General features: G+C 37.5%; 1 protein-coding gene across 1 annotated transcript in view; it reads right to left on the bottom strand.

Annotated features, from left to right (window-relative positions):
• LOC141332501 (receptor-type tyrosine-protein phosphatase delta-like) overlaps positions 1–26,098 on the bottom strand; it is a 412,589-nt gene that overhangs the window by 244,443 nt on the left and 142,048 nt on the right. Inside the window, 2 exon segments of the mRNA XM_073837637.1 lie at positions 20,382–20,464; positions 22,673–22,746. The gene's annotated coding sequence lies outside the window, so the exon portion shown is untranslated.

The following is a 26,098-nucleotide window of genomic DNA, read 5'->3' as shown; positions in this document are numbered from 1 at the left end:
GCATTTCGCCAAAAGTCACTTTGCAGGAATAAATAATACGCTTCGAGAGCAGGAGAAGCGGAATGTGTGTTTCTGCAGTATTTTAGTAGTGATTCGACGTTCACTAACAGCACCGTGGTGAATATTTTCTCTCCGACGGAAACGGAGCCGTAATTCCCCTAATTACATCTGAACACATCAACTCCATCATTAATCAAACTCCACATCGCGTCCCTGAACCCTGCCAGCTCATTAAATTAACCATATTATTACAAATTATGATTGGGATTATACAGCCTCCCACACCGTTGCTAAAGACGAGAGTTTATGGCAACGAGCTCCTGGTTTTTCTCGTTTGGGTTCAACAGGACACCAGAGAGACATTCGGATGTTCAGCGCTCGCTCTGATTTCATCTTCAGCTGGTGTGTTTCCATTTACCTCATCAACGTCAAGTTATTTTGTTAGTACAGTAGTAGTAATGTGGTATCCCACAATGCACTGTGCTCAACCTTTGGTTTTTTTCCAGCGTGATGGATGAAGTGGAAGTGAAATCGGCTGCGGAAAGCGCCCCGAAAACTGACCCTCGCTTACGAGTTCACGGCGTGATTGTTTTAAGGCTTTCAAAAAGTATTTTTAGCCAGGGTTCAAATATCAAACGCTGCACGAACAATGTAATTAAATCTGTTGGAGGTTTGGGAGACTGTAAAATCTTGGGGAAAATAGTGGTGGGCGGCTTCTTTTTGACAGAAACATAAATGAAACGCGACCGGCGTGTCTCGCGGACCCTCACAGAACCCGAGGCGCTTTTGAAAGCGCTGCCAGCTTCATTCATCCTGCCCAAATAAAAACGGCCTTCAACACAATCAATTATTGGTAATTATGTTCCGCTTAAGCGCTTCCAGTCTTTGTCTCCGATCGGTGGCTTTGCTCGCGTCCGTGTCGCCAGCTGCTCTGTTCTTCGCCGCAAATAAAAGGTGTTTGTCTTCTGCAGGAACGCAAGAGAAGAAAGGCAGGAATGTGTTTTAATAAGCTTATGTTTGTACACACGTCTGAATGAATTCATGCAAATCCTGCACCGCGTGCTGCTCTTTGTGATTCGAGTTTAACAAAATTAGTCTTTCTGCCAGCAGTGTTTTATGCTTAAAAAGGTAATAAAATATCTGCTGCTTTCATAAGTAGTAAATGTCCACAGCTGAATATATTATGGAGTATTTTTTTTTTCTACGACCAAGTTTGATGTTAGCATAATGCTAAGCTAATGGGAATCTATCAAGTCTGGCTTTCTCAAGCCAACATCTATTTTAGTCGTTTTTATCTAGGGTTTCGGAAACATTACACAAATTTTGAAAACTTCCCTTCCCAAAAATAAGTATACTTCAAGTATACTTAAGTAAAGTCCAAGTATATGCATACTTTAAGTAGTATGTATGCAAACGTCAGTGTACTGGTAGTATACATTTAAGCGTACTATTTCAATACTCCTTGGGACTAAATTGGCCCACTTTCTAGTATATAAAAGTATAATTTTAATTAGTAAACTTTGAGTACACAACTAGTTTACATCTATGTTTTCAGTGTGTACTGCAAGTATGCTATAAGTTAACTTATTATGAATATATTCTTTTTTATGAATTTTTAGTACACTTTGAAGTAGTGTTAGATTACATGTGGAAGCATCTGTTGTTTCGGTCTTCTTCACTTGTGTTTTGAAAATTCTGTACAGAAGATATACAACAGCGTCTCTACTGTATATCAATGAAAACAGATTTTTAGAGCAGAACTATAGGTCAAATATATTTTTAGTTTAAATGAAGTATACTAATAGCACACTTGAATAAACATCGTTTTCGTAAGGGTTTCCAGGATTTTTTGTAATCTTCCAGGGATTTTTGGAAAGTTTCTGAAAATTTACTGGGAATTTTTCACCCCTTTGCAACCCTATTTTTATCTATTTTTTTCCTGTTCCAGTTCACTGTAAAAGTGATGTAGCGGCTAGTTAGTTAGTCATGAGACATTAAACAGAGTTTAAAATGTCTGTGAGGGAAAAGCAATCTCCAGCAAACAAACAAACAAATAAATAAGCAGATATAATACAATAGAAATAAATAAGTAAATAACTGCTGCAGTGGAATGAGGTGATATTTCTGAAGGCTGTTTGTGTGTAACTGATAGAGTTTATTATTAAGACTATCAAATCAACACAGCATGACATCAAATTAGCGCTCGAGGATCAAAAGCACAACGCAGGACGATGTTTTTACCGCACAACTCAAATTAATTGAATTTCTTAGTTCTGCATGGTTTAAAAAAATGAATAGGAGCATGTTTTATTGGCCTGGCTTGTGTTTCTGCCCGCCGCGTGAGCGTGTTTCCGTTTCTGCGGCCACCATGAGCCACGGAGCATGAAATGAAGCGAGGCACTAAACGTGCGAGAGAAACAGACGAGGATGAATGCGAGTTTGTGTCTCTCAGATGAGCTTCATCTCGTTAGATGCCGCTAATGTCGCAGCTCTTTAAATGAGAGACGAGGGGACGGATATGAACGCAGCGCATCAGGAAATCATCCGCAAAACTTCCTGTTACAAATGAGTAGAAAACACAGGCTGTATGACGGGCCACAAGCAGCATCCAGAGCCCAACGTCATGCGGAACATCAGCTTATGAACGTTTGGTCAGGCTTTCTTCAACCTTTATCCAATGTTCAGATTTATACTCCAGAAATTATGAAAATGAGTTAAACCTATCAAAGCTGCAAGCAATAATTGAAAGGGCCACTGCCAACCGGTGGCCTTAGGAAATCAGCAAACAGTGGGCAATATGCATTTAAGTTGGTAAATAAAGAAGGAATGTGTCAAAGGCATTTATATGCGTCACATTTCCTGTTGTCAGCAGGTGGCGCTATGCCCACAACTGAATATTGGTCTTTAGATTTGTTCAGCCCTTAAATGCATACCTCGGGTCTTTAGCGACCCGGGACGTCATTTACTACCCTCTCCCTTCTTCATTTTTTTTAAGTTTGGCATCAGCTTTCTTAGTATTCCTCATCATCTATTCATTATGAACAATAAAACAAGAAAAATAATAATAAAATATAAAATAATGTCTGTTTTCAGATTATTTTTTGTAAAAAGTGTATAGGGTCGCTGGAGACTCGATGTGTGTAATAGTGTAAATATATTTTTCGAGCGCAAAAAATATGTAAATATCTGATGACTAAATACATGCAATTCACCTTTAGTGCTCGAGGTGGCACTGTTTGGTAGACAGTAATGGCGTGATGTTTCCCTCATAACTATCGCAGGCATAAAACTAAATAATATCATCAGCAAAATTTGAACTGGTTTGAATGGCTTTACTGCAGAGAAATTACTGTACGCAATAAATATAAATGTTACTCTTATTTGATGGTGGATGTGGTGAATAAGCTGCCAGTGATCAAAATAATGATTTTGAAGTCATTGAAAATGATAGTTTTGCAAATAGGGTTCAGATTGCGAATATGAGCCAGATGCTGAATGTACTGTGGAAATGCACTTTGAGGATGACGGCGATCATAAAATCATCTGCTCAAATTAAACCCTTCTTAGCATCAAAAGGTGAAGAAATATGCTCTATTGTATGCTTCTGCAATGGTTCTTAAAATATCGACAGATTTATTATTATTATTATTATTATTTATTTATTTAACCCCTTAAGCTCTGCGGCTATTTGGGGGATTTCCGCCTGCATTTGGCCTACCTAAATTCAAATGGTTCCCCTATACACATACAATGGAGGAAATTAAAAAAAATGGTTTCATTGTATAGAAAACCTTTTAAACTACATAATATCAGTGTAATTCTTTATAAATAACATTATATAGATTTCAAATATTACAATAAAAACAAAAAAAACATAGGCGCTTTTTGATTTTTTTTTCAAAAGTTTTTTTTTGAAAGTCTATAACTCAGGATTTAGGTGTCTCAGTTCCTTGCAAATTGTTTTGTTTGATTCCACTAGGTCTCAGGATATACCAGAAAAAAGATTTTTTCATATAACAGTTTCTAATTGAAAGTTATTGAATTATAACCAAAGGGAGTCACATTGCCCCTTTTACCCCCATTTCCCCACTTTTTTCCCCCTAAAAGTATACTTCTGTTTCTTAGCAAAAACAGGTTTTATAAAGCATATTACCCCTTAGAATACTATTTTACTATGTACCATAGCACTTTTCATGATTATTGACTGAATAATGTTTCATTTTTATGTTTGCCTGTGTATTTACTGAAACACCTACTGTACTTTATTGTCAACATTCAATATACACTCAATACATAGCTTAGCAGATTGTTTTGGTGTCCTTTACGTTTCAAAGTAATTATAGGAATAAAACAAACCTGAATAGAAGCGCTGTAATACTTATAGACGCGCTTATGAGCCGCGGATCCTCTGCTCTCCATGGAAACGGCCCGTTATTTATTCATTTAGCGTCTATTTTGGATAATGGCGACCGCTATATTCCTCTGAGACGTTATATCTACACTCAAAGAGTCCAAAAACTACATATCCCACAATTCCCCGAACCGTCGAAGCATCTTGTGTGACCCGGAACCTCTCCATGACACTTCTTGTCTTCTTCTTCTACGCGCTGGATATGCGTCTGTGTCATCGTTCACAGCTGTGTTCAGCACAGCGGGCGGCCGGAGAGTGTAATCTGATCTACTGAGACGCTCTGAGTGCGGCCGCAGACACACACGCAGCTGCTTGAGCGGCTCAGAGCGCACACACATAAAAGCGCAAATGGAGGAAAAAGCGCGTCTGGCAAAACAACGGATTTCTCAGCAATGAAGCAACGCAGAAACGTGAGAATGGTCTCGTTTGAAAGAAGAGATCCTAATCTAAAAGATAAAATGGCTTTTTGTTTAGTTTGTGGCTATTTGCGGCTAACTGGAGCAGTAGAATATGGAGGAAAGTTATAGAATATGTCATTTTACTCTTGAGGTAATATTCTGACATCGCAATTCGATTGAAGATTATTTGATCTCTGTTTGTCACACAATAAAATGATTTATATGGTCAGATTCTTGAGAATGAGAGCTTTCTTGTGATATATGACTTGTCTGTTTTGAGAAAAATATAAGAAATACACATTCTTTGTAACAATTCTTCATAATCGTTAGGCGGAAATTTGTGTTTGGAACAACATAAATTCTAAGCATAATGTTACTACTTTATGAATCATAAAACTAGAAGTTATGGTATTCCTAGTAAAGAGGAGACTCTAAACTTTCAAATGAGATCATTTATGGGCTGATACTATATGAAGAAGGTCATGTAAATGAAGCAGCAACATTTTTAAACAATTTTGAAACACTTTTTATTATATTCTGACATCGCGATTCAATTGAAGATTATTCGATCTGTGTTTGTCACACAATAAAATGATTTATATGGTCAGATTCTTGAGAATGAGAGCTTTCTTGTGATATATGACTTGTCTGTTTTGAGAAAAATATAAGAAAAACACATTCTTTGTAAGAATTCTTCACAATCGTTAGGCGGAAATTTGTGTGTGGATCAACATAAATTCTAAGCATAATTTTACTACTTTATGAATCATAAAACTAGAAGTTATGGTATTCCTCGTAAAGAGGAGACTCTAAGCTTTCAAATGAGACCATATTTGGGCTGATACTATATGAGGAAGGTCGTGTAAATGAAGCAGCAACATTTTGAAACACTTTTTGGAAGGCATTAACAAGGCACTCATGTTTCTAGTATCATTAGCATGTTGCTAGCTACACGCTAGTAACATGCTAATGATACTAGAAACATGAGAGTGCCTTGTTAATCATGTTAGAAACATGCTAACAACATGATTTGAATGTTGCTAGCATGATGTTAGCATTACTAGCATTATTATCAAGTTACTAGCATATTGTTAGCATGTTTCTAACCTGATTAGCATGTTGTTATCATGTTTATAACATGATTAGCATGTTACTAGCATGTTGTTAGGATTATTAGCATGATTAACATGTTGATAGCATGTTTCTAGCATGATTAACAAGTTAAGATGTTTATAGCACAATTAACAAGTTATTAGCATGTTACTAGCATGATTATCATTTCGTTAGCATGTTTCTAGCATTCTTCTAATGATTAACATGTTGTAAGCATGTTTCTAACACGATTAAGGCACTCTCATGTTTCTAGTATGATTAGCATGTTACTAGCGTGTAGCTAGTATGGTTTGAATGTTGCTAGCATGATGTTGACATTACTAGCATGATTATCAAGTTACTAGCATGTTGTTAGCATGATTAGCATGTTGTGTTTATAACATGATTAACGTTGTCTTTTAGTCTCGGAAGAAGAATAACTAAGTTTAAATGTAAATTCAATTAAAAAAGAAACACTTAAACACTAAAAATAACCATTTGTTTCATACACGGTCTCATTACTTGAGAGGTGCTTTTTTCAAATTCATAAGCATGGTTTGCAAATGTGTTCACATGGCCATTCTATATTGTGAATATAGTCAAAGCTAAATGCTATGCAACAGTGGGATTTTTAGAAAGGAAAATTTACAAGAGAATAAAGCATTAAGGAGTATTATGAATAATTTACTGCTATTGTGTGTATAATTTGTAATCACGAGAATTTTTAGAATGCGTTTACATAATCCAGATTACATATTACAGTTACTACCCAGCTCTGCAGATGAGTCCGTTGAAATGTAAATATAAGATGTTCATGTCAAGCTTGTTCACAAAACTTTTTCTTGACAGTCTACAACTAAAATGAGTTCATCTGAGGAATATGTTGTGGAGTGTTTGTGTGCTTCTCATGATGAGTTGAGGAGCAATGAGACGTTTTCCATCCTCACCAACAGACTCTCAGTAGTTTTGAAGGAGTCTCTCGGCATCGTGCTGACACTTATAGAGACTACAGTTTCTGAAAACACAGATCTGGTTTAATCGCTCACACAATGACAGCGCGTATGGGCAGTCCTAAAAAACGGATTTGAAACGCAAACGGTAATTGGGTTCAGAGCGATAAACATCCGAACACCTTCACAAACAGCCTGGAGTCAGCGGCGTTTCCCGCGGAAGAGACGCTCCGTCCGGCAGAAGCCCAAAGCGCTGACACACGAACCACATCAGCAGCGCAAATTACCACAGACAGAGATTGAGATCATTTGTTAATTACTTTCATGGTGCTGCAGGGCTCATAATGATAAATCAACTCAATTAGATGTACAGAAGTGCGACGTGAACTAATCAAAAACACATCTGTCCAAATCCGGACAGACCACCGCACGCGCTCGCTCTCCTTCTGACCGCTCTGAGCGTTTCTGATCATGATGATTTCATTGGTATTTTACAAAGAACATTTTATCAGTAAATTGAAGGAGCTGATTCACCTTTAGAAAATCTAGATGTTTAAAGTTAGGAGCTCAAAACAAATGTACTTTAAAGACATTATTACATGAGTTTTGGGGGAAAATGTGGGCTTTCATTTTTCTTACAATAATACATTTGAATGGTTAAGCTTGATAAATCAATGAAACCAATTGTGTTGAAATAGCTAAATTTCCCATGTATTATTTATTCTATATTATTAATTATTTTAATGACCAAGACCATTTAAATAAATATAGCTGCAAGCAGCGATTACAGGGCCAAGCGCTAGCCAAGCAAGGCAGCAAGCATCAGAGCAACTGTAGCAATGAGCTTTTGAAGCCATTTTAAGATGATTTTAGTCAAAATGGGTGAAAAATCATAAAAACAACCACTAGTAATGTGATTTAGTGGGTTATCACTTTTTACCAACAGGTGGTGCTGTTACCAAATCGATGCGGTGTGTTTAGTGTGAGGTGATAATGACACACAAAGTTTGGTGTTAATATGTGAAAGCTTTGTAGAGATAAAGGCATGTTGGCATCATGGCTCAAATTTGTTGGAGTGCTATATAAAAACGGTTTCGTCTATCGACACAAAATTCAGAACGTTTTGTCAGCACAGTCTGAACATGATCTGACTTGATTTTGGTGAAAATCAGACAAACAGTCACGGAAGAGTTTTAAAAAATATGTTTTCAACATAAATCAAAATGGTGGACAGGAAGTTCATCCAATTATGGCATAATTGGTATCGATGTTCTTGCCATTATCCAAGGAATATAGCAAGACCAAAGAGTTTTATTACAATAGGCTAATGTAAACAAAAGTCATTAGCAATTTCCTTATAACTTTTGGCCAGAAGGTGGCACTGCCCCCAATCTTTTGAGTACTGTCAGGGCATGGTGCCGAAGACACATACCTAGTTTCGTAGCGATATGCCAATGCGTTCGTAAAATAAAGCATTTTTTGACAAAATTATAAATGGCCAACACCCAAAATGGCTGACATGAGAATATTTGTGACCCTGGAACACAAAACCAGTCATAAGGTTAAATTTTACAAAACTGAGATGTATACATAAGCTTTCTATTGATATATGGTTTGTTAGGATAGGACAATATTTGGCCAAGATACATCTATTTGAAAATCTGGAATCTGAGGGTGCAAAAAAATCAAAATACTGAGAAAATCACCTTTAAAGTTCTCCTGATTAAGTTCTTAACAATGCATATTACTAATCAAAAATTACATTTTGATATATTTATAGTAAGAATTTTACAAAAAATCTTCATGGAACATGATCTTTACTTAATTTCCTAATGATTTTTGGCATAAAAGAAAAATCAATAATTTTGACCCATACAATGTATTTTTGGCTATTGCTACAAATATACCCCAGCGACTTAAGACTGGTTTTGAGGTCCAGGGTCACATTTGGTTCGACTCGGCATGATGCACCAAACCTTAAGAGACCAGTTTTGTGATTTTTGGCCAAACCATTGAGAAGTTCTATGCAAAAATATATTTTTTTCATATCTCTAGGTTGTGCTGCACTGGAGATAGCCTCGGGTCATGCTTGTTATGACACACACCAAGTTTGGTCTCAATACGCCAAACCCTTGCGGAGATATAGCCTCGCCTCCAGTTTTGCGTGCTTTTCCTAGAATTTGTTTGCGTTATTCGAGAATGGTTTGATTAATTAACTTGAATGTCATAACTTTTTGCCAGCATGGTCTGAAGATGATCTGAGCCAATTTTGGTGAAAATCAGACAAACCGTCTAGGACAAGTTCGAAAAAGTAGGTTTTACGAATTATTAAAAATAGACAAAAAAAAACTAAACCTTACGATTTTTGAATTTTGGACTTCATTTGACTCAGCATGAGCCAAGGATTCAGAGAAAAAAAAAATTGATTCTGTGCCTTACTGTTCAAAAGTTATTAGCATGAACATGAGTGAAACTTTGGACAAGTGGTGGCGCTACAGAGTTTGAGTTAGAGACTCCATGGTAAATGTTGGGACTGTCCTCTATCAGTGTGCCAAATTTCAAAACTTTCTTACAAGCGGTTCTATGGGCTGCCATAGACTCAATGGCGGAAGAAACGGAAGAAGAATGTCAACAGATACAATAGAGGCCAAGCACCGAAGGTGCGTAGGCACTTATTGTACCAATAATAGTATAAAAAAAAGATTATTATTATTATTATTATTATTATTATTATTATCACTTTATTTACTGTAGTTATATTGAATGGGAGAAACATTTTATTTATTTTATTTTAAAAGACTAGATGTCAACAGGAATCTGTTTGCAACCCATTTTACTTTCAAAATCTGCCATATGTCCAAGTGAAGCAGTATATTAAATGGAAAAAATCAGAATGATCTTGATTTATTCATCATGAATTAATTGCACTGTGAAAAATGAGCCAAGTAAATATGGTTTATTATATGAGTTAATGTTGACTTTGTTTTACATTTTCTCATGTCTTTCAAAAATATCGTTCTTGCATAAGCTAATGGAGCTGTTGAACGATGTGTGCCATCAGTGCTAGCGTGACCCTTTAGCCAATAAAAGACACTCGAAAGAGAAATGAAGAGCGGACGACTGTGTCTTCGCTATGAATAGACTTTATATTAAAACAGTGGCAAGAGCAGGTCATACATATGGATCAGTCCTGCTGTGCACCTGGCAGATCCATTAGTGATAACATCCCCATGATTAGACACATTAGACACCGACAACGCTTGCTTTGATACCATTAGACCTGGAGCGCAGTGTTTCTGGAATGATCTTGAGATGTTTGGGCTCCTCTCATGGCTTTATTGGACGATTTAAGTGTTTATGGTGATGCTGAAGGTGCTCGTTGTGAATCTGAAGAGGTCTAATAGTATAACAGTTAATTTACCACCAAGGTAAAAACCGAGCTATTTCCTTCAGCAGAGGATGTCGTTTGATGTCCGGTTTCTTGCATCATTGAGGGTTAACCTGGTTGTGGGTTTCACCATTTCTTTTTATGTTTTACAAATCTATGAAGAATGTGGGAGATGAAAGCAAATGTGGGCGTATAAGAGACTGTTATGTTTCTGTTGAAGTTGATGGATTAGTTTGTACGAAGTACTTTTGTATTGTGTGTAAATAATGGTTTAACAAAATATTAAAAGCCATCTGTCTGTCTGTGGTCTGTTGCTCTACAGCAGGCTCTGACGCTTATTTGATAGACTCCAGAGAGCCGCTGCGACTGAAGCGGGATTGTTTTGGAAAAGCTGCCCGGCATTGTGGGTAATGAGCTGGCAGAGCGGAGAGATCAGAGGTCGACACTCAGCAAGCAGGAGATAACGTGACACAACAGAAACACACACACACAATCGCACACCTTCTCTGAAGGTTCATTCTGCAGTTTGTACATCTGAGAGTACGACGCACAGGCACAAAACAACAGGTCAAAACAGCCGTACAAACACACAGATTTGCTAAGGCATTTCAGCGTAAAAACCAATCCAATATAATCAGTAAATATGCCGTAATAGTGTATTTAAGTTAAGTCATTGCCGTTATTTTTAGCACAAACGCGTCTGCTTTCTGTGAAATTATTATAAGCTGTGCCTTATTAACAAAACTCAGCTCTGTTTGTGTGCTATAGTTAACATTGTGCTTTACTGCCAATGGAAAGTTAAGGAAAACTGAATTTCATCAAAAACATTTGTTTATTGATCATGGCAGCAGTAATTTATCAAATGATATGGCCATTGTTTATTTTATTTTCTCTTTGCTTAGTTCTTTTCAAGTGGTTCTGCGGTGTGACAAATAACAAAGTACAAATACTAAAATAATATGAGGTTGTAAAAAGATCTTGTATAATAATGATGAAAGAATCCACCAGATGTTGTTGGAAACTGCCATAGATGGAGTGTAGTGCGTCACACTCCAGGTCAACTTTCCAACGCTGTCTCATGTCTGAAGACTATCAAAACAAATTTATATTGCCCTCTATATTCATTTATCTGTTTAGGGCTATTGGGATAAAATAACAGAAAATGGCTAATTTAATGTTGCCAGTTCTGAGTTATTAATGAAAACATGGAATATTACATTTCCCTTCAAGCTGCGCAACATATTAGACTTCCTCGAAAATAACAAAATAAACATATCCACGAGGAAGAGTGTCTGTGTGCACGAAAAGACGAGTGTGTGTGGCTTTTGGGCAGGTATAATATTCTCCTAAATGACTTTCATCCATGTGGCTGGGGTCGGGCCATCTGCACTAGGCACTGATAAATAGTTCTGTTGAATGCAGGGTATTATGGGTAAATGCATGCACTGTTCAACAAACCTTTAAAAAGACGCATCTAAATGGGGATCTATTGTGTTTAATGCATTTACCAAAACTCTGTGCCAACCACTGGCATAGAGTTCTGATCTAAACCTCGGATCTGGTGTAAAGTCACATCGAAGCAAAAATCAGCATGGCACAGGCTGGCCAGAAGACATAATACTTCTGTTTATAGTCTCAGAATCACTTATACTGGGTGTTTGCAAGCTTTCAGAAATGCTTTTTAATTCAACATTAAATCTTCATTATATGAGGACATATGGGAAATGGGTAAAAAAGGCTTTTCAGAAACAAGAAGGATCTTCTACTGCAGTGGTGTGATTTTGTAATTGCATATGGTTTGCTAGCTGTTTACTCTTTCAAGCATCTACGGTGAGGATGGCAAGAATATTGTTTACACACGTGACCGGCTGATTGCTACTCTGTCTGACTCACCGGTGAGAGGCCATCAGTCCTGGAGGAATGGAGAAAGAAATAGCAAGATTGCAGTGATTTGCCATGGAGGGCAAAGATGGACAAGCTGGGAGTGCTGGTTAGCCAGTATACAGAGAACAGTATCACATGCTTCACTGAGACACGGCTGCAGAAACATCTCCTGGAAACTAACGCTACCATCAGCAGCTTTCAAATGGTGCACAAAGGCAAAAGGCTACCACCAGCAGTAAGAGCAATGCAAGGGAACTCCAATAACAAGTCATGTTTATGAACAACAAAGACAGAAATGACTGCTACTGAAGTACATCCATTTAATCTGCTTTTGGAGCCTACTTTCTGCGTCTGTTTACTTTACACTTAAAATGTGATATACCTTCTGATGTTATGCAGGCAAACTTAGCTACAAACACGCCACAGGCAAGCTCCTTTTACCAATGTAAGCCAACGTTTAATGATTCTCTTTCAACCACTCTGCCTTCATACAACACAGCTTTGTCCAGTTTATATTAATCTGCAAGCCTCTACTCAACAAGTGACACTAGAACTGTAAGATGGACCAAGAGTTGAGGGTGTGGATCTGCTGGGGATCTAGATATTTCTATGGACATAACTGCAATGTGCATGGGGATGACACTGACAGTATGGTGGACCGTGTCACTGACAACTTTTGTATTTATTGACAACATCATGCCAACAAATAAAGCAATGTTCTCGGCTTCCCCAACAACAAACCCTGGATCACCAGTGACCTAAGGCACTACTACTGTCAAGAGGAGCTAAGGACAAGGTAAGGCATGTGCCTTGTATCGAAGGAATGTACAGGACAATTGGTAAAGAATAAGATGAAGGATGTTTGGAGCACTGTGAGAGAGGTCATTGGCTTTACACAGATGTGAGAGATGCAGGGATACCTGCAGATGGCCAGTGTGTTAAATCATTATCTGAAGAGGTTTGCTGCAGGGTTAACCACTTTTCCCCACTCACTTCACCTTGAAGCGGGCCCTTGCTTCTTATTGTACATAAGTTGGTGCTGTGCCGTGCTTATACCTCTGAGACCAAGATGGCCATCAATGCTGACCAGGTTAAGAAGGAAAAGGCTTTATCAAGGTAAGGTTACAGCACCCGATGACATCTGACACCCAAGAGTCTTGAGAGTTTGTTCCGATGAGATGAGTGGATTCTTCCCTTGTCCATTCAACCCGAGACCAGTATCCAGTATCAAAGAGAGTCTATGGGCAACCACAGATCAGTCTCACTGACCTCCCATATTGTGAAAAGTTTAAACTGCTTTGACCGTAATGAAAAACACTGATTTCAATGTTTACACCAGGGTGAGATCAAACTCTAATTAAACACACCTGCCTGCAATTTCAAGCAATCCTAAAGACTTTGATTAGATTTTCTGCAGGTGTGTTGGATCAAATTGGAGCTAAACTCTGTAGGACAGTGGACCTCGAGGACCAGAGTTGCCCAGTCCTGGTTTACACTTATTTAAAGCCAGAACTTCAGACTGACAGCGAAAGGTTTGGGTACCTTGGCTGCTTTGAATGGCCAAGGACCACCCAAGAGGCCATATGACTGATAGGTAAAGCAACCAATCACGTTTCGTTTGGTGCCGTGTCATGTTTAGGGCTGCGGAAATGTCCCCACAATAACGGACCGGTGCAAAACTCTTGGACATATTTTAAAGAGTCTATTCTGTGAACTTTACATATTTCCCATACTTGATCCTAATAAGTGCTTACTGTCACATTTGTAAACATGATGGCTTTCTGCTTCCATGAGATGTCATGGCATCTTTGTTTCCAGGTGGAATGTTAAAGAATGTTCAACCAATCAGATGATGACTTTGAAACTCCTGACGTTTTTCCAGTTTTGTGTGCCATATGCACTCAAGTCCTGAGGCTGAGGCTATATTTAAACAAACTAGTCCTCTGTTACTTCAACTGTCGGAAAAACAAATGCACACACATTGATGCAAAGACCTGACATAAACAGACAAAATGACAATGTGAACATATTGGCATAGCCCCAATGCAGACCTGGAACAGGCTACTCTAGGTTTTCCCACCTGGCCTGGCAGCTTTGTGAGGATCATGTGCTTTCGTTACCCTGTTTTACTAGGTTAGAAACTGGAAGTAATGCAGGTGGATGCCTCCATGATAGCTTGGGTCAGCGACTACCTCTTGGGCAGAACTGTGTGTGGTGAGGAACATATGGGCTCCTCAGGCAACAGTTCTATCCTCCATGTGCTTCAGACCTCTTCTTGCACTTGTCAACTCACAGACCTGATCATCAGTCATGTGTTGTGTACTAAATGCTTTTCAACAAGGTACGTTCTCAAGATAACATGAGACAGATGATTAAGAATGACCAGACCCTTGAGAATCCTTGAGACAGCTCAGGTTCTTCAATGTTTGTACTAGGATGATGTCATCAGTCATCTTGTTTTCTGTTGTAGCATTCTTTGAAATGGCAAATAAACCAGAAGCTCATCAAAATAACAGGTTCCGTTGGGTTAGATCTGGAATGATGTCTAAATTGCTGATCATTATAGACAACATGACCCACCCTGCCAATGAGGGGCTTGTTGGAATGAGGAGCACGTTCTCCAGCAGCAACCTCACAACAGGGAGCACTACAGAAGGTCACTTGTGCCTGCTGCCCTAAGACTGTACAACTCAACCTCTGTGTTCATGAGTAGAGGAATCTTTGACTTACTGCGAATAGGCATGAATTCACAAAGCTTCCGAGCGCAAATTAAAATGCATTTCTATCTATCTATCTATCTATCTATCTATCTATCTATCTATCTATATCTATTCATTTTAATTGTGCTCAGCCAGCAGGAAAATGCCTGTTCTCTCTCTCTCTCTCTCTCTCTCTCTTTCTCTCTCTCCTGATCTGTCGTTGGCGCAGGGGCCCGGTCGACTCTGTTCTGCTCCAGAAATCCATTAGAATCCATTAGAATCTCTGTCTCAGCACATTGATGCCGGACGAATGAACCGATCACCATAAAAATGTCACTGAGAAAAACACAGGCCTTGTGTTATTTGCATGCGTTTGGAGCACAGCGCAGGATTTATGGAAAGGTCAGCCGCTGAAGGTGAAGGTTTACGAACTGTGAAGGGACGCTTGGCGCTGTTATCACCACGGCGACAGAGAGAGAGAGAATGATGCTCGCGAGCACTTACACCAGAGACAACAGAGTGCCGCTGAACTCAGAGCATGTATATACACCCTCCTCATCTATCTAACTAGTGTTTTGTCGTGTTCTGTCTACCCTGTTGAAAAAACAGCATATGCTGGTTAGGTAGGTTTTGAAGTAAGGATGCTGGTTTGAGGTGGTTTAAACTGGCCCTAAGCAACTAGCTCCTGCGCATGACTAGCTTAAACCAGCTGAAATCAGCATCCATGCTTCAAAACCTAGCTAACCAGCATATGCTGGTATTTTTTAACAGGGTATTGTTCTCCCTGCTGAAAAAAAAAACAGCTAAAACCAGCCTAGACTGGTTGGCTGGTCTTAGCTGGTTTAAGATGGAAGTAGCTGGTTTTAGCTGGTCTCTCAGCCTGGCCAGGCTGGGAAAGTGGCCAAAACCCCTCTAAAACCAGCCTACTGACCAGTCTAGGCTGGTTTTAACTGTTATTTTTGTTTTTTTGTTGTTGTTTTTATTTTTCAGCAGGGCTGTCTAAACGATATTCTGTGTCAAATCCAGCGTATGTATTAAAAATAGCTGTACAGCATCTGTGACATGCTTTTGATTAGCACAGAAAATAATGTTGACTCGTTTCATAAAAATGAACAGACAAGTTTACAATAATGAACGTACAATGAAAATGAAAAAGCCAATAGTGCCAGAGGGTTTAAAAGCACAAATGTGAGGCTTGTATTTTTCCTCTGGCTTGTATATTTCTTAAAGCACATTAGTATGGTTTGGACCAGTCTGTAGTCATTATAATTAGCTTTAAACGAAATCAATAGAAATCCATGTTATGCCTTGATTTAGACACGTTAGCAATTGTGTGTGTGAGAAAGTGCGTGTGTTCTGTCCCCTGGTTTCTCTGCTGTTTGTATCCCATAATGCTCCTCTCTCCTGAGAGTGGCACCTAATCAACTCTATTCTGATGCCACAATGAGAGACTGATTCTCCCGTCTGATACTGACAAACACACACAGTATGATGAAGCCGCTGCTCGCGTGTGTGCGTCTGTGTGTCATCAGTACATGTATTCATGTTCAGAGACACAGCCGGTGCCAAAAAGCCAAGGATAATTACATATTATTATTCATTTTCGAGGTGTTTACGAAGTCAAGCATCAGTATTATTATTAAGTACGAAACACCAGCACATCACGGAGACACTTTCACCCCAGACAAGAAGAATACACCGAGAAACCAGCAACATCGGGGAGACGTGCAAAGCACATTTTCTGCAGAAAAACCTAGATGTCGTTATTGTTCATGGAAAGACTTCCGCCCCAAACCTACCGCAGAACATGCATGTGTGTTTGGTTGTGTGTAGATAAACAGCGCACTAGAACCTCGAACCCAATGAGACGAGCAGAAACACACATCTACACCACAAGAGCAACGTTTGCACGCGATTGCATCAGAGACAATGATCAGACAAAATACAACCCCACAACAAAACCGAGTCCAAAACAACGATAAAAAGAGAGAAACGCGTTCAGCAGACATTCAGCAGTGAGGGAGACGGGCGGATTGGTGAAGAGGAGGAGAGACTGAATTTGGAGAACATCAGGAAAGGGACTGACAGTCACAGATGGCACAGGAACGCCACACAAACACACACGCGCTTTTCAGAGCGTTTACAGAAGCGAGGATGACGACTGGAAAGGGACTGGCTTTCTCAAATCCCCGTCCAGGAATGAGGAATCAAACGGCACACGGCAGATAAAGCCAGTCGTAGGACAATATCCAGTCAGAGCCAGCGAGCGTCAGCGTGATCATACTGCCACCTGCTGGAGACACACACCACTGCAGCATATACACCAACACTAGACCAATCATTCAACCTAAATGTATAAATTCCGTCACCATTTACTCACCTGCAGGTCTTTCTGGATGTTCAAGCTGCTCTTTTCCATACGGTGAACATAAGACTAGGACTGCTGCATAACTGTAGTCCATATGGATCATATGCTATATTACACAAAATACTGTATGACTTCTAAAACACCAGGTTATTGGTAATCTGGATCTTATTTGCTGAACAAATACTATGAACCTCATTCAAATTTCTTATTTTGTGCTTATTTAATAAAAAACAATGGGGAATAGTCTAAGCTGTAAAAAAGTGTATCTTACTTAGTATTTGTATCTTGTTTCTAGTCTAAACATCTAACAATTCTTAAATTAAGATCCAATTACTAGATAAGCAAAATTACATAAGATATATAATCTTGTGTTAAAGGAGTAGTTCACTTTCAGAACAGAAATGTCCAGATAATGTACTCACCCTCTTGTCATCCAAGATGTTCATGTCTTTCTTTCTTCAGTTGTAACAAAATTTTAGTTTTTTTGAGGAAAACTTTTCAAGATTTCTCTCCATATAATGGACTTCTTTGGTGCCCCGAGATTGAACTTCCAAAATGCAGTTTAAATGCAGCTTCAAAGAGCTCTAAACGATCCCAGCCGAGGAAGAAGGGTCTTATCTAGCGAAATGATGGGTTCTTTTCTAAAATCATTTACAACTTATATACATTTTAATCTCAAACTCTCGTCTTGCCCGAGCTAGACAAGATGAGCATTTGAGGTTAAAAAGTATATAAATTGTAATTTTCTTTTTTTTTTTTAGAAAATAACCCATCGTTTTGCTATAGATGGAAGTTCAAACTCGGGGGCACCATATAAGTCCATTATATGGAGAGAAATCCTGAAATGTTTTACTCAATTATGAATCATACTATCTGTAAATTTTTGTTCTGAAAGTGAACTACTCCTTTAAGCAAAATGCACTTACTTGGAAACAAGTAAAATGATCTGCCAGTGGGGTACATAAAATATTCTTAAAACAATTGGATCAGAATGGATCACTCACTACATACTGCGCACTACATACTATAGACTGAAAGTAGTATGCCAAGACAGACTACTGTCACATGAGGCTGTTTATAATCAGATTGCTGTTTCGATCTCAGGATTGTATGTTGTTGTTGTGTTTTTAGTCATGTGTAAACTGTAAACTGCTCATTTCAGAAAATCAAACAACTGGTCTGGATTGCTATAAGAGCTTTATGGAGATATAAGAGCACATCAGCACAGGAGCAGTGAGTGTTGAGTGGTGTTATACTGACATCTGTTGGTGGAGCTCATGATGACAGCTGAACTCAACACCATCTTCATCACATGATCATCAGCTTCATGTTGCACCTCTATCAAATCCAGATCAAAATGAATGTCATATGCAGTCCTAATGAAAGTCTAGAAATGCTGAAAGGTTTGATGAGGGTTACGCCGTGATCAAGCAGACATCTTTAGCTCTATATAATATTATTAATGACTTGATATTTAATGTGAAAGGCTAGCGCTGGGGTTTAAAGTCACGGAAGAGCAAATATCATTAGTTCAATATAAAAACACATATGTGTGTGTGTGTGTGTGTGTGTGTGTGTTTGATCTGAGCCGCTGTGTCTTCAGATGTGACTTACGCTCCAGAGAAACATTTTAAATGAAGAAAGAAAGTAAAATTTTAATGTCAGTCGCAGCTACTGGAACAGAGCGCATTAAAAGAGAAACAAACACAAGACTAAAATAAACTCATGATGTAGTTTGCATGTTTGAACTCAGGATCAGTTCAAACAACTCAAAAACACAAACGTGTGTCGAATCGCCAATGAAATCTTCAGCTGCTTTTAAGACATATCAGCACTTCAAGATTCATATTCATTTGTCATCTTGTTTTCCAACTGTATGTGTTTAATAATTCTAATCAAATATCATTATTTAAAAGAGCAGGCGGAATCTCAGATACTCTGGAACAGAGTGAAGCAATAAAAGCCATTTGGTTATTGGTAGCACAAGGGTTGTGTTTAATTCTAGCATTTAAACACTAGACTTAAAGTTGTGGAAAGTACTTTCAAAGTCAAAGTTCAGAGGAAGAAGACTGCAGCTAAACACATATTAATTTGTATAGAAATGTAAATATTTTCACTGAGAAATTAAGTCTAAAGTGTAAATACACAGAACAACTGCAACTTCTCCAAAACATCTGAACAACTAATTAAAGGTTTTAGAAAAAGAAAATGCAAGGATGTTTCTATACACTATTTGTGTTTTTATAGTTAATAAGTATAAGTTTTGAGAATGATCCAAAAATAATTCTACAGTTATAAGCTATAGACACAAATACTGACTTAACTAAAATGAACAGAAAATAAAAAAATAATAATAAAACCAAGTACTAAAATGACTAAACCTAAGAAATTAAAACTATGCAGACATATTAAAAACTAATTAACTAATAAAAAATGACAAAAGCACATATCATTACTAAAAATAAAACATTTACAGTGGAAACTAAAAATATAAACACATTCAAAATATACTACAAAATTACAAAAATACAGTAAATGGTGAGCACTGAATGAAAAAATGTATAAAACACATTCTACGCTACACTAACATTGGCATCATGACCTTAAATGACGTCCATTTATTAGTAATCATAGAGACCTGACTGCTTTTAATAAACACATCAAAATAAATAAAGGCACTTAAGCTTAAAACAACAGCTGTTATTCAAAATTATTATGATGGAGAGAAAAAATAACATAAAATCTGATGCTGGAGGTGAATTAAAACAGGTCATTAGTTTAATTATGATCACGTCTAATGGTACCATTAAGACCTATCAGACCTGTGTGTGTGTGTGTGTGTGTGTGTGTGTGTGTGTGTGTGTGTGTGTGTGTGTGTGTGTTCATTCAGTTTCAAGGCCTAAATCAGCAGGTTTGCAAACAGCTGAGAAACATTAAACTGACTCTCAAACCTCAGAAATGACTCTTCTCTTATTCTCTTTAAGTTTAAGGCATGAGTCATTTCCTCATTCATTTACCAAAACTTCACACACACACACACACACACACACACACACCTCTCAAGTGCGTAATAAGAAACACTGGTGCTGAATATAAATTTAAAGTAAGTGAACAACGCTTTATGTCATGTTTTTGTGTTTGAGTGGGTCATATGTGGGTTTATGTGTTCAGTGTTTGTTCGTTGGACTTACACTCGCTGCTGCCCGCAGGATCACGCAGGTTCCATCTGGATCCCTGAACCGAGACTCACAACACGCTCCGAGCCAGACCTCACCTGACGGACAGACAGACAGACAGACGGGTTACTGAGAACACAAACAAATACACGATCTAAAACGTCTTTGTTTCAGCTCCGTAGATATTCATCTGTTTCTCCATTCATTCCATCCTCATCCGTCTGATTCATGTCTACAGTCAGTGTTTCCTGCCGTCCAGCAACCAAACCACACCTGAATCACCTCCAGCAGGCATCACCTACAATAACATTGGATTCTAGCAACATTATCGAGATTTATGTGTTTTTTGTTTTTAATCAGTAATTTGCATTTAGTCTGTGAGTGATGTCACTGCTGCTCATCCAGTGCTAAATCAGCAGTTTTTCAGCACTTAGGTGTTGGATGAAGTTCATGCATGTGCTTTTCTGACAATAGTTTCTGGAGTTTTATTAATGAACATGTTCAACTGATGTTGCCACTTGCATTCCAATTTAAAGGGCAGGTTCTTTGTGTAAATATGAGATTTATTCAGTATATTTATTCATGTCATGTTTACATCTATTTGAAAATCTGAGGGTACACAACAATCAAAATATTGAGAAAAATCGCCTTTAAAGTTGTCTAAATGAAGTTCTTCGCAATGCATATTACTAATCCAAAAATAAGTGTTTCATATATTTACGGTAGGGAATTTACTAAATGTCTTCATGGAACATGATCTTTACTTAATATCCTAATGATTTTTGGCATAAAAGAGAAATCTATAATTTTGACTCATACAATGTATTTTTGGCTATTGCTACAAATATACCCATGCTACTTAAAGGAGTAGTTCACTTTCAGAACAAAAATTTACACATAATGTACTCACCCCCTTGTCATCCAAGATTTTCATGTCTTTCTTTCTTCAGTTGTAAGGAAATTATGTTTTTTGAGGAAAACATTTCAGGATTTCTCTCCATATAATGGACTTCTATGGTTCCCTCGAGGTTGAACTTTCAAAATGCAGCTTCAAAGGGCTCTAAACGATCCCAGCCGAGGAAAAAAGGGTCTTATCTAGCAAAACGATATATTTTCTAAAAAAAAAAAAAAAATTCAATTTATATACCTTTTAACCTTAAATGCTCATCTTGTCTAGCTCTGTGTGTACTCTGTGTAGAGGTTAAAAAGTATATAAATTGTATGTTTTTAGAAAATAACCCTTCGTTTCGGTAGATAAGACCCTTTTTCCTCGGCTGGGATCATTTAGAGCCCTTTGAAGCTGCATTTAAACTGTATTTTGGAAGTTCAAACTCAGGGCACCATAGAAGTCCATTATAGTATATGGAGAGAAATCCTCAAATGTTTTCCTCAAAAAACTAAATTTATTTTCGACTGAAGAAAGAAAGACATGAACATCTTGGATGACAAGGGGGTGAGTACATTATCTGTAAATGTTTGTTCTAAAAGTGAACTACTCCTTTAAGACTGGTTTTGTGGTTCAGGGTCACAATATACAATAATATTTGCGTGTGTTTAATAAAATGGAAGTATGCCAACAAAACCACTATATGATCACATAACTGACGTGCTATTATTTTATTTCTCTTAAGTGTAAATGAATGTGTGGTTGAATTACATTTTTATCATTTCATTTGTGTATTATGTGAATTTGCTAAGATACTGAAAAAGTGTATTTAATGCAAAGCAGTAATTTATTGAAGTATTTTAAGTGCAGGTCATAAGGAGTCAATCAAGGCAGCTTCGGAGACCCTACAGAGCATGTGAATATTTAATAAGGTCATTCAGTTTATCATTGGTCGTTTGCTTGTTAAGCAGTTGGCCGTTATAGTCCAACACGGCGTCGCTCTGCACTTTATAGCTTTAGCAGTGCAATTCTGGGTTTAGCCCTGGTGCTAACGCTGCTCCAGAGCGATCAGGGTTTAACCAGACAATAAACTTTAATTTTAAATGCAACTTAAAGCCCAAGAAACAGCACAAGTTTACTAGGTTTAATAGGCCTTATCTTTTGAACCCACGAAGATAACCATTTTGTAGCTGAGAGAATCACTAAAGTATTCATTCAACCGTCAATCTAACATTAGCTACTGTTGCCTTGACGACTAAAAACTGCTAAAGTAGATTTAACACATAAGTACACAAACAAATTGTAATTATTTGTTTGCTTGTTTCATGTGCAGTAAATCACATTATTCATTTGTGATTTACAGTTTCAGACATCAGATGGAATTTTTTTTTTTTTTTTTTTTTTTTTTTTGCAGTCTTACCGTTCATGAAACCCTCGTCATCTGAGCTGTCTCCGGCCAGAGGAATGAAAGAATAAAACCCCTCAGAATCTCACCTGGAACACAAGAACAAAACAACAGAAATGGGTTACATTTTAGAATCTGAATGGTTTGTTCCTTTAGTGGGTCTGTCTGAATCTCTGTTTGGAGTTTATGTCCAATCCACTGAGGTGAAAGTTGATACTGAAGCCTCTTTGTGCCACGGAATGAAAAACACACTGAAAAAAACAATAAGTAAATGTACTCAATTGTTATTTGGCAAGTTGCTGCATGCACATTTAAGTAAAATCTACTTAACTAAGTTAAGTAAAATTAGCAAAGGAAATAAGTACATTTAACATGCAGTTAGATTTTGATGAGTAATTTCTACTTAATTATTTTAAGTTTCCTCTGCAGTCCTCAAGTACAATTCACAATTTTGTAAACTTTACTCAAACATCATAGCACTGAATAAAATGCCATTAAAGCCTGTGGTTCACTAACAAACATGTACTTAAGCAAGTAGACAGCTCCTTATTGTTTTTAAGGTCATATGTTGACTCAGTGTAGTTACTAACCAAATCAACACAGAGATCTCAACACTGGGCTCATGATACACAATGATGCTAACAATCAGGTAATAGTTGTTGAGTATGAATGGCTCATTTTGGGTCATGAGCTCTAGATATTACAAAACAGCAACTTACTTAACCTAACAACAAAAGCTATCATAAAACAGTGTAAATACATCGCAAAAAAAAAAAAAAAAAAAAAAAAGTAACCGTATTAATTATTCATGCCCAAGTGCATGATGGGAACAACGGGATCATGACTTTGATATTTACTTAAACAATATTTGTAAAAATAACAAACAATTCTAAGTAAATTATACTTATAAGTTCAAATTTTACATTCTACAAACTTAAATTGAGTACTAATATTGAATTTACTATTTTTTTTTTATTTTTTTAGAAATACCATTTGTTTTTTCTGTATTATTTACTTCAACACACACAATTCAGACTTCACAATTGCGAGTTCCAGATATTTTCTTTAGTAGATGGTTTGATTTGAATCACTCACATCAGTAAGACAATTATTCTGACACTTCAGTTTAAACTATGTATTGTGTTGCAGCTTGGAGAGCAATTCTTTTATGTTTTACTTGCCAAAGCCAGTTTTTACTTACATTTGGCTTGGCGCATGTTGATTTTTGACTTGCTTTCATGCGGTTGTTTGCACTTATTCTCATCAAAGCAGGACCACGTTCTTAATCAGATCAAATAATCTCATCCCATGTACCCTTGAGTTTCGCTGGCCAACTATACAGCGCGTCCATTTTATTCACATCATATTACATGTGCTAGCGTGATGTGTAAATCAGTCGCATGTGAGCAGCGTAAACAGGCCTCAGTGTGCTTCAGTACAGTAGTTGATCTAGCCTCATGACAGCGGATGATTGACTGGATGATCGATGGACTGATTAGATTTGGGAGCTCAATACACTGCCAGACCGGAGCAATTAGTCTCCAAGGACAACGAGATAAAACAGCATTAAACAAAGTCCTTTCCACACTCTCATTCAGTTTTCTCATGTGAGTCCCCGGAGCTTAGCGTTTTATTTAGATTCACTGCTAATTATGCAGATGGATCTGTTTACTCTTCAGATCAAAGTTTCTCCCCTCTGCGTTATTCGCAGATCTAAACAGTCCTTTCATTAGCACGGCCAACAAAGACTTTAGCACCGCCCCCTTAGAAAACTCATTAATTAGTGTGCATAATGAGATTAGCGATTTAGAGCTAAATCCGCCATGCTAACGCACTCCTGTCTAAAGTAATTCCGCTTCCTCCTGGAGTCACGTCAGTGGCCTCAAATTTTGAATTGAGTTAATATACACGTCTGACTTGATGAAGGACAAGGATTCGACTGTATTATTCTGCTGAAGAAAAGACAAAGGCAGAATTCAGAGTTAAATAATTGGCTCGCTGTATGCGTGTCAGTCTGAATTGTATTGGCAGCACCACACTTGATGCTGAACTAATAAAAAAACTGAATTGGAGTGCATTATTGCACCATTACTTTTGACCAAGTGTGTGTACTCTAATTATTTTCTTGATCATACAATCTTCAATATTGTCAAAACAACTGTAATTTTCCATACAGATCCTCAAAATGTACACTGTTTATATTGTAACTGCTCTTCTCTCTTTTAAGAAGCTGCTTGCTACACGTTTTAATAAGGGAGGGGCCCACCAACCAATCATAATATAGTACCTTAAATAATAATAAAAAAAACTTCAATAAGTGAACATGAATGCATAACCAATAAAGATGCCAAGCAAAGAGCAGGTTACCAAATCATTATTAAGTTGAACATCAAAAAAAAAAAAAAAAAAAAAAAAAAAAAAAAAACATCAAACACCCAAACAACCTCATAAAGGGAGATTCAATTTTACAAGATAAGTCAGGATTGTCTTTCTATAAATGTCTCTTGATACTTATCAAAGACGAAGGTAATATGTTGATGATGCTGATGATGATGAAGAGGCTTGAGTCGAAAAAAAGAGTCCAAGAAGCAACCGCTGTGTCCAAATTTCACCAGTTCATATGTGCTCCCAAAGATAGGTCGAATCCAGCAGAAGTCCCAATTGCTGAGATATTTCCATATGTGCTCTGTCAGTATACTAGTGGTTTAAAACTACCAACAAATGAAGAGTCCTTCTAGAATACAACATACAAGCAGAACATTAGCAGGCTTTCCAGCACATTCACATCAATTCAGACCAATTACCATTCATAGCTCTGGTCAAACTGATAACTGAATACATAATATCAAACAACAGCAAACACTTGACTGAGCGTGAAACATAGTTTCTCAACCTGGGGCCTGTTTCAATAAGGAGGTTCAACCAATTCTGAGTTAAAACTTGAACTCTGAGTTGACTTACCCTGAGATGGGAAACTCTGAGTTTTCGGTTACAGAACAGCTGAAATGAGTTAGTTCAATCCACTCTGAGTAGGTTGACTCTGAGTTTAGTGCTTGCAGCTTGACTATGAAAAGCCCTGATCAATGGAGCTCTGAAATTATGATTCACCATGGCAACCGCTCCCGCCAAAAAGACCTCTGCATATTTCGAGCCAATGCTTAACTTTAATTCTTAATAATTATTAAGAATATAATTATTTAATTATTAATAATTAGAATATCAAAGGTAAAAACTGGCAGAACGGTAAGTTACTGAACTATTAATTTTCATGGTATCAAACAGGCAAAAAAATAAAATAAAATAAAATAAAAAATAATAATTAGAAGAAGAAAACAGCTAAACATGGAAGTAAACATAATTCAACCAGGTAAAGCTTTAAGTTTAAAGGGTTCATGAGTGTAGGCTACATGATTTTACAAATATTTGACATTAAAATATGTC

This window comes from Garra rufa, chromosome 3 (genome assembly GCF_049309525.1).
Source record: "Garra rufa chromosome 3, GarRuf1.0, whole genome shotgun sequence".
Classification (NCBI taxonomy): domain Eukaryota; kingdom Metazoa; phylum Chordata; class Actinopteri; order Cypriniformes; family Cyprinidae; genus Garra; species Garra rufa.
This window is presented reverse-complemented; position numbering and strand designations above follow the sequence as displayed.